Source organism: Narcine bancroftii, chromosome 9, assembly GCF_036971445.1.
Source record: "Narcine bancroftii isolate sNarBan1 chromosome 9, sNarBan1.hap1, whole genome shotgun sequence".
NCBI lineage: Eukaryota > Metazoa > Chordata > Chondrichthyes > Torpediniformes > Narcinidae > Narcine > Narcine bancroftii.
This window is the reverse complement of record NC_091477.1, coordinates 9712752-9730813: the sequence shown is the minus strand read 5'-3', so window position 1 is coordinate 9730813 and position 18062 is coordinate 9712752. Positions and strand designations below refer to the sequence as shown.

At 40.6% G+C, this 18062-nt stretch overlaps 1 protein-coding gene across 7 annotated transcripts in view; it reads right to left on the bottom strand.

Annotated features, from left to right (window-relative positions):
* Positions 1 to 18062, bottom strand: part of arap3 (ArfGAP with RhoGAP domain, ankyrin repeat and PH domain 3) — a 175967-nt gene that overhangs the window by 101635 nt on the left and 56270 nt on the right. For 5 of the 7 annotated variants that reach the window (XM_069898079.1, XM_069898084.1, XM_069898086.1 and 2 more), the window contains one exon: positions 824 to 1010. The exons of the other annotated variants lie outside the window; for them this stretch is intronic. The gene's annotated coding sequence lies outside the window, so the exon portion shown is untranslated. The remainder of the gene's footprint in view (positions 1 to 823; positions 1011 to 18062) is intronic. 7 annotated transcript variants of the gene reach the window in all.

The window sequence follows — 18062 nt, the reverse complement described above, 5'->3', positions numbered from 1 at the left end:
TGCACAGAGGGAATGAAAATAAGGCTCAGACCTGAAAAGTTGGTTATCCTTTACTTACTGTAGACACTGCGTGACCTGCCAAATTTCTCCAGCATATTCATGCAGTACACTATGACTGTTAAGAAAACCATGCACAGTTTTTGCATTTCTAGTATATATTTTTCATACAATAAAGTTTAGTTTTGGAAGAAACTGAAGATCCTTGCACTCACTGTCCATCAAATTTCCGTTCATGCTTATCCTATTTTATTCTCCTTAGATTCCATTAATTTTCCTCAGATTCTTCAACTTACCTAAACAGTCATTACATTGGCCAGTTAACCCATCAAACCATGGTGAGATGCAAGAGGAAAGCAGAGCGCCCAAAGGAAGAACAGTCACAGGAAGATTATTCAACTCCACATTCAGTACAATTCTGACTGGTTTCTGCTGGCCTCACCTCCTCTTTGCTGTAACCCAATAAAAAAAATATATATCCAACCCCTCCCCCCCATTAAAAAAAACAAACTTCCAGTGAACTAGCCTTCACAAGTCTCTACAGCAGAGAATCCCAGAGATTCATTCCCTCTACAACACACATGTCAAACTCTGGCCCGCGGGCCAAATTTGGCCCGCAAGATCATTTCAAAAATGTATTAGAGGTGGCCCTCCCTGCAGCGAGAGCCGATGCTGTTTTTTGGTAATATCACCCCCACCATCCTCCCCCTTCATTGCACATCCTTCCCCATTGTAACACGAGAAATTGTAACACGAGAAGTCTGTCGATGTCATCAGCCGGCAAGCCAGTTGGAAGGCTCCCCGCACAACCAGTCACTTCTCCCACCTGTCGAGCGGTGCGGCGGATGGGCGAGTGCCTGTGATTTCCTGTCAGCGCGACGGGCATGGCAGGCAGCACGAGCCCAGCGTGACTGGCACCGGACGGCCCTTCCACAGCGCGAGCACACTTCTCCAGGTCGCCACGGCCTTCATCGCTTGCACCCGCGTGGACCCCAGGGACGGCTGGTTCGGCCCTGCACGTGAAGAGAGAGATGGTGACTGTCCGCAAAGGCTGATCGGCAGCGTGCTGGGCCTGAGTGGGTGGATAAGCAGAGGTGGGCAGAGGGTGTAGGTGAGGAGTAATGGGCAGGGGAAGTTATGGTGGTGCGAGGGGCAGTTAGAGGGAGGGATGAGTAGAAGGAGGGGTGGATAGGGAAAAGGTAAAAGGGGAGGGGCAGGGTGAGTAGGGGAGGGGTGATTAGATGGTGATAGATGGGTAGAGGGAGGAACAGGTTGAGGGGAGAGGCAGTAGAGGGGCGTGTATAGGATGGGGTGGGTAGAGGCAGAGCGAGTGGAGTGAGGGGTGAGTAGTGGTTGGGTAAAGGATTGGTCAGGTAGAGGGATGGTGGGTCGAGGGTGAATAGAGGCCTAGAGCCTGAGGAGTGAGCAGGAAATGCTGAGTCCTGATGCAGGCCAAAATGGACACAGCCTGTGAATGCTGACTACATCTCCACAGGGACCAAATATGTTTCCCTCAGGTCAAGCAAAGGGTGAACTTGAGCTACCTACTCCTGACCTGTAACATTATCCTCCTAAAGTTATATCCTAAAGTTTAGCATTACATATGTTGAAAGAAGAGAAAACATGCAGATGTTGTTGAAAAATTTCAATAAATATTTAGTTCGGCCCTCGACTTAGTCCAAGTTTTTAATTTTGGCCCTCCGTGAATTTGAGTTTGACACCCCTGCTCTACAAGAAGAAATATCCATTTATTTCAGTTTTAAAGGAGTGGGCTATTATCTTGAAACCACATGTCAACCTCTCCCCAGTGAAGACATTGTGATACCTAAACTCTCATTGTCCCTTAAGATTCTTGGATGTTTCAATTAGATTACCCCTAATTTTTTTCAACAACTAAGAATAGGGACCTAACCTGTTTGGACGTTTTAGTGTCTTATTAACCTAGTCGACCTCTTCCAGACAGCTTCCAATGCCAGTCTACTTCTGTTGGAAAGAGGTTGCAGAACAGTGTGTAATATCCACCAGGTGCAGTCTGAACAACACCCTAGACAATTGTATCAAAACATTTTCTAAACTCCAACCCCTTTGCAAAAAATGCCAAGGCCCTTTTTTTCCCTCTTAACGACTTGCGGAACCTGCCTGCTAATGATGTTATTCATGCACAAGAGCACATATATGCCTGTGTCTGTTGCATTGTTGGATTTAGAAAATCTGGCACTAGACTCCTCTTACCGAAATGTTTGATGTCACGTTTTCCCACATTACAGTCCATTTGCCAAGACTTCACCCCCTCACTATATACATTCTCCTTCACCCCATTGCAATTGAAGGACTTGAAAGTCAACAGAGGAGACATCATTTATGAGCTTTCGTCTTATTGATTCATAGTAAATAAACACAGTGAAGTTTACCCTTATTATCTGGCCACAACTGTTATTTGGTGGCAGATAAAATTTGAAGTATATGATGTATATTACATTTTTTAATGGATTATTAGGTGAAAAATAAGAGGAACCTTTAAACCTTCATAATCTTTTATTTAATTCCTTTTTTAAAATTTTTCCTTTCATTTTCTTTTTTACTGTTTAGATTAGAATAAGTCCATGTATTATTATTTCTATATATACCAATCTAAATGTATATTATATTTAATTTATATGGACTTATAATGTATGATAAAACTCTAAAAGTTATTTTAAAAGACAAGGAACCTCTGAACCTTTATTTCAAAGAGCAATTCAGAGTTAACTATATTAACGTGATCTGGAACCATAAAACAAAAGCAGGTTCCCTTTCCTTAACCCACCTGGCTTCCTCATGTTCTTGGGACAAAGTTCTGGTGGTTTCATTATCAGCATTGCTGGTAAAAAGCTTTGATACTTCCAGATTTATAGAATTAACTGAACTTTGAATTCCCATCTGCTATTGTGATATTTCAACTCGTGTCTAAATTTAGTTCATTAGTTCAGGCACATGGATTTCTGGACAAGCCATTTAACCACCATATTCCTGCACATTCTGGAACTCTTGGTAGTGGAGGAAAGCGACAACGTGAAATTTGAGAGGATCCTTTTCCCTTTGCTGCGGCTAAACCTCACTGCATTTCGCCCTCATGCCAGAATAGGTTCCCTGAAAAGATCATCCAATATGAAAATGCCAAGTGAAAAAACATCACCTAAAAAGATGGGACCAGGTTCAGTTGAATGTTAATTGTGACATGCTGTTGCACATCCATTTGAGAATGATGCCAAACCTTGAAGGTCCATTCTATTTTGGCATCCAATCTACAAGAATATACATTTACTGGGCTTCATGAATGTAAGATAGACTGCAGGAGAAAGCTCCCTTTCATTCAAATTGGAATACTGAAGCACTGGATCAAAGGAAAGAAGTTTTTTGGATAAATGAGGGTTACAAACCCAGCAGAAGATGGCTTATGTAACCTCTTCCAAAAGTAGAACTTTGTGCATGATGGCCCAAGGCCACAAAAAAGCTCCTGGTCTGGGGAGATACATCAAGTTGTGCATTAAAACAGTGCTCTTGTACACTTATATGCAATCATATGCACACTCTGCATAACCCAGCTTCTCCTCCATCATTTTCCCCCCTAATTTACTCAATCCTCCAACAGAGGGGCACCAATAACTAAGTTGCTTTATATTCCTTGTGGCTCTGCCAATTGGGAAAGATTCTTAAATGACCATATGTCTGGTCCTATTTTCCAAAGATGCCTCTGCATGGTGCCTACAACTCAAGCACTGGTACTGAAATTGATTTATTTTGAGCTTCCAATTACGCCAGAGAAGCTATTTGCTTTGTCATTTTAATCGATGCAGATTTTTTTTGGAATATTTTATTTATGATTTTTTCAAACTCAGACAGTTCCAATAATTCACAATACAACAAATGATAATTTCTTCCCCTCAGAATGCATGTGTTTATAAGTAACCACAATACCACAACATTTCCCTATAATAGAACATTGACCATGCTTCAGAACCTCTTAATTACCTGTAAAGTGTTTGGGATAGGTTGAGGCTGTGAAAGGCACTATAAATCAAGGTCCTTATTACACAAAGCCTCATTTATCACCAGTCAAAATCCAGCTTAGTTTTACATAAAATTACTAGAACATTGTAACAGGCATCAGCCAAAGAGTAGGGGTAGGAATGTATTTAAATTCTTCAGTAACTATGCAACTTGTTGAACCATGCACAACTAAACATGTTAATAATCCAACACAGACTAACAGACAGCAGAGATCTCTTAAGATTGGCTAAAGCAGGGGTCCCATTCAGTGTGCGGCTGCAAGATTTGTTGGCTGAGACAGGAATCGTACGGCCTTCCACCCATCCAAGCTCCCGATTCCACCAGCTGCTCTCCCATCTGAGCTCCTGACTTCCTGACCGTGGACTCTCACCTGGACCCCAGCCGCCTGCGCATCTGAACTCCAAAACCCCAACGGTGGACCCTCACCTAATGCCCTGGCTGCCTGGACATTAGAGCTCCCAATACCTCGAACCTGGTCTGGGTCACCCGAGCTCCCAGCACCTAAAACATGGTCAAAAGTGGTATGCATGTAATAGTCAACCCCCCCCCCTCAAATTCTACCCTAAAAATTAGTTCACAAAATGCAACTATTACATGCGTATACTATGTGTGCTTTTTGATTATTGAAACTTATAAATTAGCAGTTTAAAAACTACATGCATGAATAAATATTATTATGTACATCTATTTCTTAATATTTAAGTAAAATTTTTGCAACAAAATGCATGTGTAAAAGCAAAAACACACATGTAATATTTTTTCATGTCTTGCAGCTCTCAAACATCTGAAGTTTATTGTACCTGGCTCTTATGTTAAGCAAGTTTGCCCCCCTCCCCCACCCGGGGCTAAAGTAAGAGCACTGGGATGCAGCTTATCCTTAGATCAGATAATGCAGAGCAAAATTAATGAAAGGTCACCAATGTTGTACATTAGCTTTGCTTCTTTCTCCATGGATGCAGACTGATTTGCTGAGTGTCTCCAGCCCGTCATCTTCTAATTTCAGAACAAAACTCTGATGCGGAGACTGCAGTGACAGGATGCTAAAATTGTGTAACTTGCTGATTTCATGCAACATTTAAAAGTTTTACCTCCATACACCAAGAGAAAAGGCTGTGAGAAGATCTGGCAGAGAGGTATGACACTATAACAAATGTCGTGAGGGAGTTGCTGATGCAAGATATCCGCCATTCTTTTTCTCCCAGACTTTTCTCCCTAACCAGCTGAGTTTTACCTTTAATTACCACAAACATTGTGAATTATCCAGGAAATAACTTAACATTTTACGTAAAAGATGTAGAAAAATAATTTGAGGAAAACCATTTGTTGTCAGATGTAGCTGTGATCAAAAATTCACAGACGGATGGGATGATGGAAATCATTGTGTTCAACTGAGAATTAGAGAGGTACTTGAGAAAATAGCTTGTATGGTCATGAGAAAGGGCAAAGGACTGAAAGAACTGCTCTATTTGGACCCTCTCAAAGCTTAAAAGGTCAACAGGTTGTGCCACAGCAATTCTATATTTTATTATTTAACCATTTACCAGCTTTCCATTCTCTATATTCCCCAATGAACCGTTTAAAATTATGGACTGAGATAAATTTTTGCTTTCAGCTTAAAAGCTAATTTCATCGCAGTTTATCTTCTCGCTGTCAAACAAGTCCACTTAGCAAAGTACCAAATTGACAAATGATGAAGTTACTGTTTTAATTTTCATTAAAATGCTAACAAACTCACCCTGCCAAAGAGAAAAAAAGAAATATGGAATTTAGTACAAGCAAACCACTTCCTCAGATGATTACATATAGTTCCTATTATTCAGTTACTTAGAAAAACACAGGAGCAGGAAACCTGCAGATTAACCTGAACACCCAATATTTCACAGCATTGGCCTTCTGCATTCACACCTGCAAACAATGATAAAAGAAAGACTGAAAACATCCTAATCTCTCAGACAATTTAACTTTTGAAACCTTGATGAAAGGCTCGAGCCCGAAATGTCATTTATGTAGTTTTACCTTTGCTATGTAAAGGACACCATTTGACCTGCTGAGTTTCTCCAGCATTGTGTTTTTACTTCAATCATGGTGTCTGCAGATTTTCTTGTTTTACTTCTGAGAACAGTGCAGGCTTTTTGGTCCATGATGCTTTTATAAACCTACTCCACAATCAATCTAACCGTTCCCTCGCTCACAGTCCATAACCATTAATTTTCCTTACATCCAAGTGCCAATCTAAAAGTCTTTTAAATGTTCCTATTGTACCAGCCTCCACCACCTCCCCGGCAATGTGTTCCAGGCACTTAGCACTCCCTGAACTTTCCTCCACTCACCTTAAGCACATGTCCTCTGCTATTGGCCATTGCCACCCTTGGGGGGGGGGGGGGGGGGGGAAGTCCTAAGTCACTCGTAATCTTATAAACCTCTATTGTCACCTCTTGTCTGCTGTCACTCCAAAGGAAAAAACCCAAGCTCAGTCAGATTTGGTTTGTAAAACATGTTCTCTAATCCAAGCAGCATCCTGGTAAATCTCCTCTGCACCCTCTCCAAGCCTTTCACATCCTTCCTATAAATGAGGCAACCACAACTGAATAAAATATTCTGAGTGTGGGTCCCCTGACTAATGACAGTCAGCATACCTTACACCTTCTTAACTGCCCTATTAACTTGTACAGCAACCTTGAAGGACTCATGGTCTTCGACCCCGTGGTTTCTCTGTTCCTTTACACAGGGGTCCCCAAACCTTTTGGTCCATCTACCCCTTAATGGAATCTTTGATCCCTCATAGACCCCCAGGCATATACAAAAATAAACAAATAAATAAATAGATGTGGAGTTTCCATATGCATTAGTGAGGGAACTGGCATACCATATGTACGGTGTCCAGGCCTCCAGGCAACAACCCAAACTTTGTCACAATCGGCAAGTAACAAATCTATAAGTTAAGCAAGTGATTACAATAACAGTAAATAAAAACATTTGCTTCTGGCTGGGAAGATGCCAATGGAGTCTCCATTCTCAACATCAGGTGCAATGCCGTCTGCATCAAAGAAGATGCCTCGGGCCCCTGAGCAGTAGCAGGGACCTCAACCTTTGGGACAGGAGCGGGGACTTCGGTCTACCGGCAAGAGGGGGGAACTTAGGGTCTCCAATCCTTTCGACCCCAAAGGTGCAATCAACCTCCACGCATTTATCGACCCCCTTTTGACCCCATGGCATTTTTGACCCCTTGGATAGTCCCTTCATCCCCAAGGGGTCAATATTGACCACTTTGGAGACCCCTACTCTACAAGGTACAATATTAGGAATCCTGCCATTAACTGTGTACTCCATCTTCAAGTTTGATCTTCCAAAGTGTATCACTTCACACTCTTTTGGATTGAAGTCAATCCATAATTTCTCTGCCAAACTCGCATTCTATCCATATCTAAAACCAACTACATCATCTCCAACGTCCATGTCATCGGCAAACTTGAGACCTTTGCCCATCCAATCATTTATAAAAATCACAATTCTTGACATTTGATGAAGACTTAAAGAGATATACTGGCGTGCAGTGTCATTGGAACGATTGTATTAACTGGGTTGTGCTTCATACAACATGGGATCACCAAAGTTATTAAACCATTTTTAAAGTAAGTAGGAAGAAACTGTTTCTGGTGAAAGCAGCGTTAGTGATCGGAAAGCATGGATTAATGCCAAAAGATTCAGATGAGCTATAATCTGGAATGCATTCCCTGAAAGGGAGGTTGATTCAGATTTCATCAACTAAGGAGAATGCCATGAGTATTTGAATGTGAGGTGTTGCAGAGCTAAAACCAACATGGAGTTAACACTGGCATTATGGACCATTGTCACATGCATTACCTAACTATGTGATCCTAAGCCCTTTCCCGCGGGCTCAGCAATTCATCAAACACGGGAAAATTAACCTTTTCTTATTTTATGTCACGGCTTCTCATGACATAAAAGATAACTATTCAGTCCACTGAAACTCTCAGTGAAATCTCACCAATCCTATTCCCCCTTCACTCTATCAGATGGCCATCCACTCCAATCTGATTTCTTCACCACCATGTACATATAGTAAGAGGTAAATAGACCCTTCACCTATCATGCTATATGGATTCCTTTGCCCATCTACATTGAACTATAGAATATTACAGAACAGTAGCAGGTCTCTCAGCCCTTCCAATCTATATTAAACAATTTTTCTATTGTCCCCGTGACCTGCACCTATTCCTTAGCTCTCCATACCCCTCTCCCCCAACAATCTCTGTGTGAAGAAGTTCCGCTTTTATTCCCTCTAAACATTTCTCCTTTCACCCTTAACCCATGTCTTCTGGTTTTATTCTCACCTACCCTCAGAGGAAAAAGCCGACCTACATTTACTCTATCTATAGTCCTCATAAATACCTTTATCAAATCTCCCCTCATCCTTCTACACTCCAGGGAAAATATCCTAACCAGATTAACTTTTCCCTGTAACTCAGTTCCTAAGTCTAGGAAACATCCTAGTAAATCTTATCCACACTCATTCAATCTTATTGATAGGTTTCCTGTAGTTAGGTGACCAAAACTGCACACAGTATACTCCAAATATGGCCTCACCAATGTCTTATACAACTTTGTCATCACATCCCAACTCCTGTACTCAATATTTTGATTTATGAATGCCAATATTCCAAAAATTCTTTTTATCACCCTATCTACTTGTGACACCACTTTCAGGGAACTATGCATCTGTATTCCTAGATCCCTCTGTTCGACTGCACATCAATCCCATTTTCCCATATTTGGACTGTTACTTTGTGCTCTACCTAAACAAAGATCTGACTTAATGCTTCCCAAGAATGCCATTGGCAACAGATTTCTCCACTAGTTCTGGTAGAACATGCCAACTTTCCTGATTTAATTTACTAACCAGCACATTGTTGGGTTGTGGGATGGAAGTGGAACACAAGGGAAAAGCCCAGATGATCACAGAGGCAGCAAGCAAATTCCATGCAGACAGCAGAGGGGGACAGAACTGAACCTTGGTCACTGGAGTCGTTTAACTGAAACATTATGAACTGCACTATTTAGCCACCATTTTATTATGGTCATATCAAGGTCAGGGCACCATGATACTTATAAAGAAGTCCACAGAACCAAACACCAACCTTCTAGCAAATCAAGACACTTGGTAAACAACATTAGTGATGGTATTCCATGTAAAACAGTGACTGCAGCTAATCATATCCTTCGCCTCAAAACCAGACCTGGATTGGATTCCAATCTGTGCAGATATAAGAGAAGCAAATTTTTATTCCATACAAGACTCCTCCTTCACTTCCTTAAAGCTTTTTCATCTCCAACAATCACATTTTAATCCAGATTCCTCTTGAACGATTCGACAATATTGATAGGCTTGAAAATTTCCAACTCTGACCAAAATGGGTCAAAATTTGATCTGAATTAATTATTGTATTCATGACTATCTCATAGTAATGACTCCCACACATGGAAACACTTTATAACTTCATTGCCTGGTGCTCAATTTTGAAGTCCTCCTTAGATCTCTCAGCATTCTGTTCTCCAGTCAAAGGAACCCTAGATCATGTGAATACACAACAGTGCTGGAGAAATTCAGCAGGACCCACAAAATCCAAAGATTATGCAACCAATATTTCAAGGGATCAGGCCTGAAATGTTTATATACAGTATCTTTGCCTCCAATAGACACTGTGGGACCTGATGAGTTTCTTCAACTCTACAACTACAGCGTTTGCAGGATTTCTTGTTTCACTCTAGCTCAAATTTCCTTTTGGTTCAGATGCACAACCTTTTGCATTTTAATTGCACCTTTTACAATGAATCGATAAACTTTTCAAAACATAGAAAGTAGCGGAATACTTGAATAGATGGATTTATTGACTGACTGCTTTCTGGTTACGTGTACTTCAGCCAAATCTAGCAAGCATTTGAATTTGATCAGATTTTTCAGATTTAAAACATTAATCTTCTGACCAATTAAGGGGAAAATTATTTAGAGCATTAATGTATATAAATTTTCATTCCACACTTGGCTGATCTGAGAGAACTGGCTCAAACACTGGCAGAAAATGAAGCAAGTGTGGTGAATGTTTGGGGCACTGAGATTTGACATGGGAAATCTCCATTAAGATGAAAGATTTGGGAGTAACTGAATAGACTTTGACATTAAAATGTAATGATTTAAAATACAGCAGAAACGGTTACATCAGGTTAAAAAAAAATCACTGCTTTAAATGAAACCATAACCCCAAAATGTTACAACACAAAAGTGCAGATGTAGTGGTTGGAGTGGAAATACAATGCTGGAGAAACTCAGCAGATCCAGCATCATTTTTATTTGGGTGCCTGTCTGCATTTCGCTCATATCTTGATGTAGGGTTCAGGCCCGAAATGATAAATTTTAATTTTAATGTTAAACTTTGACATACAGCACGGTGACAGGCCCTTATGACCCACTAGGCTGTTCTGCCCAATCCTCCCCCACAATTTACCTACCACCCCCGATGCATTTTGAAGGGTGGGAGGAAACTGAAACACCCAGGGGAAATTCATGCAGTTCAAACTCCTTACAGACAGCACGGGATTTGAACCCTTGTCCCGGTCAATGGTGCTATAAGTTTTGCTCTAACTGCTTTGCCAACTGTGCCACCACTAGGCTAACCGTGACACCTGTTGGTTACGTATCTTTATCTTGGCTATATAAAGTATATTGTTTCTCCAGAATTGTATTTTTACCTCAAGATGTTAATCCTTCTTTTAAAGGTGAGAATAGGTCAAGCCTCCTTGAGATGATTGGAGGCCATGAATGTCATTATACAAATAGAATACTTTCTACAAGTTTAAGAATTAGCCATGACTCCACCAATAGTCCGAAAGATGAGCACGATCTCCAGTAACATTTATCTGTCTCTATGAAGGATCTCAGAAATCACTGCAATGTTTAAGGGAGACTCAAGAGGAGACAGGTGCTGGAATCTGGAGCATAATAGGGGTTGCTGGAGGAACTCGACAGACCTGAAAGCACCTGCGGAGGGAAGTTGGAGGTTTCAGGTCGAGTCCCTTCATCAAGTACTTGTGTTTTGGCCAACATTTATCTTTCACAGAATAACAAATCAAATAAGTTATTTGCTTTTATCACATTACTGTTTATGGAAGATTGCCAAGAAAAATACTCACCACCTGGTTGTCTACATCAGTGACACTCGGTTAACTGAAACTAAATCCCAAGGTTGTCAAAGGCATCACCTCAAACCTTCCATTCAAGTCGATGAAAATTTTGAAAAAAATGGCAGGCACTTTGTCTAATGTTCTCATGAAGGGTTTCAACTGAAATAGTAATTGCCTCTCTGGTCAGAGGCCAACTGACTTTCTGAGACAGGTCAGTCTGCATTTTTGCAGTCCATTTCATGTAGTATAGGTTCAATTCATAGAGAAAGGCAAATATGTGATGTTCAGGTAATCCATGGGCTACACAAGTGTTCTATTCCCAGAATAGTCTGTAAAGCAATTTCTCCGCAAGCTAGAAACATCTGTGCATTTCTTTCTTTGGCTTGGCTTCACGGACGAAGATTTATGGAGGGGGTAAAAGTCCACGTCAGCTGCAGGCTCGTTTGTGGCTGACAAGTCCGATGCGGGACAGGCAGACACGGTTGCAGCAGAAAATTTGTTGGTTGGGGTTGGGTGATGGGTTTTTCCTCCTTTGCCTTTTGTCAGTGAGGTGGGCTCTGCGGTCTTCTTCAAAGGAGGTTGCTGCCCGCCAAACTGTGAGGCGCCAAGATGCACGGTTTGAGGCGATATCAGCCCACTGGCAGTGGTCAATGTGGCAGGCACCAAGAGATTTCTTTAGGCAGTCCTTGTACCTTTTCTTTGGTGCACCTCTGTCACGGTGGCCAGTGGAGAGCTCGCCATATAACACGATCTTGGGAAGGCGATGGTCCTCCATTCTGGAGACGTGACCCACCCAGCGCAGCTGGATCTTCAGCAGCGTGGACTCGATGCTGTCGACCTCTGCCATCTCGAGTACTTCGACGTTAGGGATGAAAGCGCTCCAATGGATGTTGAGGATGGAGCAGAGACAACGCTGGTGGAAGCGTTGTTGGTGGATACAGTCACCTGTATCCTATCATTATATACTCTTTCCATAGTTCTTTTGTTTCATTCAACACCCATAAACATGATACGGTATCCAGTCATTTATCAATACCATGAAACATTTCATTATCAAAGTAGTTCCTTTTTAAAATTAATTTGGGTAAATAAAGTTTCTGCCACACAGGTCTTTTGCAATCAGTAGAGCCCTTAGATCAGGAAGCATCTCATCCAGTTTGCCAGCCTACAGATTTTCAAGACTATTGGATGGTATGTCCATGAAAACTTCAACATAGTCATCTCTGGATATATTATACTGCAAAATATTTTTTTCCCCCAAAGTTTCAAGCAACTTTGTGAATTTCAAGGGAGAGATGGAGAAATCAGCTGATTTTCTTTTTCAATATTAAAATTGAAATTTCACATCCAAAAATACAGAGTGCAAATGGATGCATGTTAAAAGTCAAAAGGATACTTAAATCATACAAGTTCATCCAAGGTACCCCACATTTTCAATCAAACAAATTACATTGTATTAATATTTTATATATACAAAAATAAAATCTAAAACCACTACCAAGAAAGAAGCTGTTTGGCCAAGAAAAAAAAGGAAGACAATTCTTATTAGAGAGATCAATTAGCTCATTAGTCAACACTTCTACCTTCATATCAAATCAAAGATTTTAAAAGTAACTCAAAAAGGGACCCCACAGTGTTTGAAATTTTGAATTCAAATCGGATATTGAGCATCTAATCTTCTCTAAATGTAAACATGGCATTACGTAAACGTTAGGCATGGAGATGCAGAGTAACAACCCTCCGTCTGAGCAACACTGCCCGCCTGATCGGTCGATTTTCAACGGAGCGTGGAGATTATGGCCCAATTAAACAAGGGAATGTGAGAACAGAGGCTCTCGCTTGCGAAAGGGTGGGTAGGAACCAGAGACCAAGTATATGTAAAGGAAGCTGGGTATCAGTCCCCGATGAGCAAAATGGAGGGGGGAACTGAGTCCAAGGTGTGAAAAGAGGAGGACAAGGTATCAAGACTGATTGATCTGGATACCAAACGTTTGGAACTTCTGAATAGTTGGAGAGCAGATTATCAAAATTTCACTGTCGCATATTTGACCACATGACCTACTTGATGAAGTTTAAAGTGAAAAGGATTTAAAGTTACTTTTGTGATCTTTTAAATATTAGGTCACAAAAGAGATGGGGTGAGAGGTTTTGTATCACCTGGTACATGAATAAAGTCCTTGGTTAGAATTTTCCTGCATCTGTCTGATTATTCCATAGCCACGCAAAGGAATATTAGTGTTCTTGAGACACAAGTTGTATATGCAGGTCACGATGCAACCTCACAGTTCCAGTGACCTGGTTTTGATGCTCTCATATCCAGTGTGTGGAGTTTGGACATTGTCCCTTTGACCACGTGGGTTTTTCCTCGGGTGTTCCAGTTCCCTCCCAGATCCCCAAAACTTGATGAGGGTAACTGGTTACTGCAAATTAATCCTGAGTAGGCGCATGGGGAGTTTTAACAGAGTGAATGTACTACACAATGATAAGTATGGAAATGACATTGGTGGGATTGGTCTGAGTGCTGGAATAGAATTAATGGGCTGAATAGCCTATGTTGTAAGGAAATATGAGCAAATATTATAAAATGAACTCACTTAACTTCCCATATGATAATTACTGTTTATAAATGGCAACTAGATAGAACGCAAAGCTAAAAATTCAGTTTCCAATGTGTGTTTAGATTTAATTCAGTTCAAGCTAGTTCTCTATTCTGCAAATTGGAAGGGAATTAAAAGGAACGTCAACCATATACACTTCCTTGAATTGTGTAATACAAGTTCTAGTTTATCATCATCTGACTGTACATGTACAAACTTTCAAAATAACGTTTCTCCAGACCATGGGGCACACACATACTGTAACAATATTAATATTTGGGGAGAATTTATAAGATTTAGAGTAGGTCACGTACATACACACATTTTAAAACAGATCTTATTTGAAAAACTGAAGAATTCACGTTGCAGGATCTCTGGAGAATGTAAGCACCTTTCACAAGTAGGTGTTAATTGAACTGACTTCATAAAATGCTTGACCATTGTCTTGCTGGAGTCATGTACCCTTTCTGCAAAGTGCTCATAGAAAGGTCACTCCTGGATTTTGTTTATCTAACAACAGATGGGAGCAGAAGAAAGAACTCCTGTTGTTTTGCTCAGGAAGGTGGGGGGGGGGGTTTGCAAGACATGAGTCACATGCTCTCTTTGGAGTTTCAGTCAGTCGGTGTGGGATGCTGACAAGTAACCGAAAAGTGCAATCCTCGGAAAACTGTTTGAAACTGATGAAAGCAAGTTCCAGAGCAGTAGATGGCAGGATGTGCTATCTGTCTGATGTTTCTTTTGAAATAGAGGAAGGAATGGAACTCTGTGGTAGCTTGAAGAAAGAGGCTACCATCTAGAACACGCATGTCAAACTCAGGCCCGCGGCCCAAATTTGGCCCGTGATATAATTATATTTGGCCCGCAATATCATATCAAATATGTATTAGAGCTGGCCCGCTGGCCGCCGTGCCAGTATAGCGCATGTACAGCTAATACTACAAATCCCAGAATGCTTTGCAAATGCGTTGGCGCCGGCCCGTCAGCGCGCTAATCGCCCCCACCTCCTCTGTTTACTTCCATTAGCATCTGCGACCTGTCGCCTAACTCACATGTAATAAACCCCTTACGAAAAATGGCCAAAAGAAAGACAGAAAACAGGACCTTTCAAGACAGGTGGGAGGCAGACTATATGTTCATCATTTTAAAAGACAAACCTGTTTGTTATTTTTTTTGACTTGTTGGCTTGTGAAAAAAAATACATTTAAAAGGAGCTTAAAGGCTATAGAGAAATATTATTTATTGAATATTTTATTTCTCATTTGTTAATGCTTCTTCTGGAAAGAGTTTAACCAAAACTATTATTAAACATTTATTTTAATAAGAAAAATTTTAACATTACATATGTTGAAAGAAGAGAAAACATGCAGATGTTGTTGAAAATTTTCAATAAATATTTAGTTTGGCCCACGACTTAATCCAAGTTTTTAATTTTGGCCCTCTGTGAATTTGAATTTGACACCCCTGATCTCGAAGATCCTGATGGGGCAAGTTTCATCAGCGAGACCCTGAGGTGACTAGTGGTGGTACCTCAGTTGTGCAAATCCTGGAGCAACAAATACCTCTCTGCAAACTCTACAAGAGCCTTCCTGAGTGGTAAACATTTACCTTTCAAGCACCAAGCCTGGTGAACTTTATACATGTTAAATTCTGTGCACAGTATGGTGATTGCCTGCAACCAGGGAACTTGGAAGAAGAAGATTGAATTGTGAACCAAAAAACATTTCTTAAATCCACACACATACATTAAATACAGGTGTGCTTAGAATTAGAAGGGGGTTATTTTGAGTTAGTTAAGTATATAGTAAAGTTAATGTTTGATTCTATTTTCATGTTTAAAGTTGATTAAAAATAACTTTTGTTTTAAAAACCACTTGTCTTGGTGAATGTCTATTGCTGCTGGGTTTTGGGGTCCTTTGGGCTCGTAACGATACACACACATAATAATCACATTCAAACATAAAGATAATTTGGAATAATGCTGCTTTTGTGTAACAGTCAATATGAAATCTCCAAATTTTTTTGGAAAATTCGAGACACGTGTGGAACAATTCTGTAATTTCTGTTCTTGGAATGCCCAGGAACGTACAAGGCTGCAGAAAGTGCCCAGGTCCATCACAGGCTCTGACTTTCCATCCACTGAAGACATCGATGCAATCTCAAGAAAGCAGCGACAGAACAAAAGAATCCCATTATCCTCAAACGTGCTCTCTTCTCGCTTCAGGCAGAAGGAACTGAAGCCTGCACTTCCACGTTCGTGCTTTTTTCTTCCCCAAAACAACCATCAATCAGGCCTTTGAGCTTCCTTGTATCATCCAAACCACAAGATGATTGAAAGTTCACCAAAGATCTGCTTTTACCATCGGCAGAACACATTTTTTATGGTACTGGCCAAATGAGAATATCCATTATTTAATGATTTATTTTCTCTTTCTTTTATATTTATCCTTTTTTTTCTTTCTGCTGTTTCAATTATATTAAATTTGTATTGGTGTGTTTTACATAGCTGGAAAGCTGAAATAAGACTTTCATTGGACCTGACCAATGTACTAAAATACAGCAAAACCCCTGTTATCCAGAATTCAAGCAACTGGCAGCCTCAGGAAACTGGCAAAAAAAAATTGCGGAAAATAAATCGATAAAAGATACAGAAGTTAAAAACAGGCGTACCTTGCCATTAGTTCGCCAATCCATGCACCCAACCTAAAGACTCCAATAGCTCAGTGATTAGAGCACTGGTCTTGTAAACCAACGGTTGCGAGTTTGTTCCTCTCAGGGGCCTCATTTCTGTGAGGGGGGCTGGACAAAGTGACAACTCACTGTCTTCGTTACGGTAGACGAAGTTAAAGAATTTCATGTAGTTATATTCTAAATAAATGTAGCATTACGTGATAAAAATGGAGCCTTTACCTCAAACAACCAAAAAATTCACTTATCCAATCTGCCAGAGGTTTAAATGTTCATGAGAATCAACTCTCATTCATCATTCTGTTATATGAAGGTGGCATGCAAACTATGTACAGCAGGGTTACTCAAACATCCATTAGATCAATTAGCATGATGACACTGGGTAAGGGAATATATATTCTCAAATTTAAAACAGCCCTGTGGGATCTTTATTTCCATGAGAGAGAGCAGATTAAATATCAATGACATAATTCAAAGACAAGACCTGTTCAGTATGACACCAGTAAATTTAACAAGACAGTCCTTGAGACTCCAGGGTAAAGTTTAAATGCATGCTACAGTGGTCCTTGCTGGCAATATGGTTGTGGATGGGGGAAGACAGCCAAAAGAGCGGAGATTATCATGTCCTTTGTGATCCAATGTCCCAAGGCACACTTGCACGAAGCTCCGGTGGCCATATGCTTCAACCCATTCAGCACACCCAGAAAGTGCAAGTCAAAGTCAGTTTTATACTGGAAGGTAGGACTATAATTAGTAAAAAACACAGAAATGCTGGAAGAACTCAGCCGATCTCAAAACGTCCATCGGAGGTAAGGGTATATTACTAACGTTTCAGGCCTGAGCCCTTCCTCAAGCAAAAAAAAACAGGAAGGTATCTGAAAAAAGACTGAAGAATGGCAGGGGTAGGAGTCCAGACCAACAGCCAAGAGGCATTAATTGGATGATTAGAGGAAAGGTAAGAATTAATTTTGGCTCTGTGAAAGGAAACAGAGGGCAAAAAGAAGAGAGAGAGGGAGATGCAGACAGAGACAACACTGGAGGAAAGGCGAAGGGGAAGGGGGGGGCAGATTAACGGAAACCAGAGAAGTCTATGTTAATTTCCAAAAGCATCGCTTACCATCTATGGACGCTGTGAGAGTGGTTCAGTTGCTCCAGTATTTCTGTGTGTTTTGACTACAATTGCAGCATCTCCAGCTTTTCATCTTTCACTCAGGACGGTATTTAGAAACAGTAATGTTTTACATAGAAGAGATTACCTTACTCCTCATGGACAATATCTCTCAGACACTTGCATTTTTGTTTTCTTTTCTGTCAATGCATTTGATACTTTTGCAATTCTAGCATTAGTGAAGCTAAAAGAGTTAAATTTAAAACTTCCAAAAAATTAACAAAGTGAGCTGAATATCGAAACTAGCCAGACAGATATTGGAAAATAAATGTGCTAGAAGATTGTTTGCTCAACAATCTGACTTGACTTTTCACGGTTTTCTCAAATTTTGACAGGATGTGCGACAAACTTAAAAGAAAACCCTC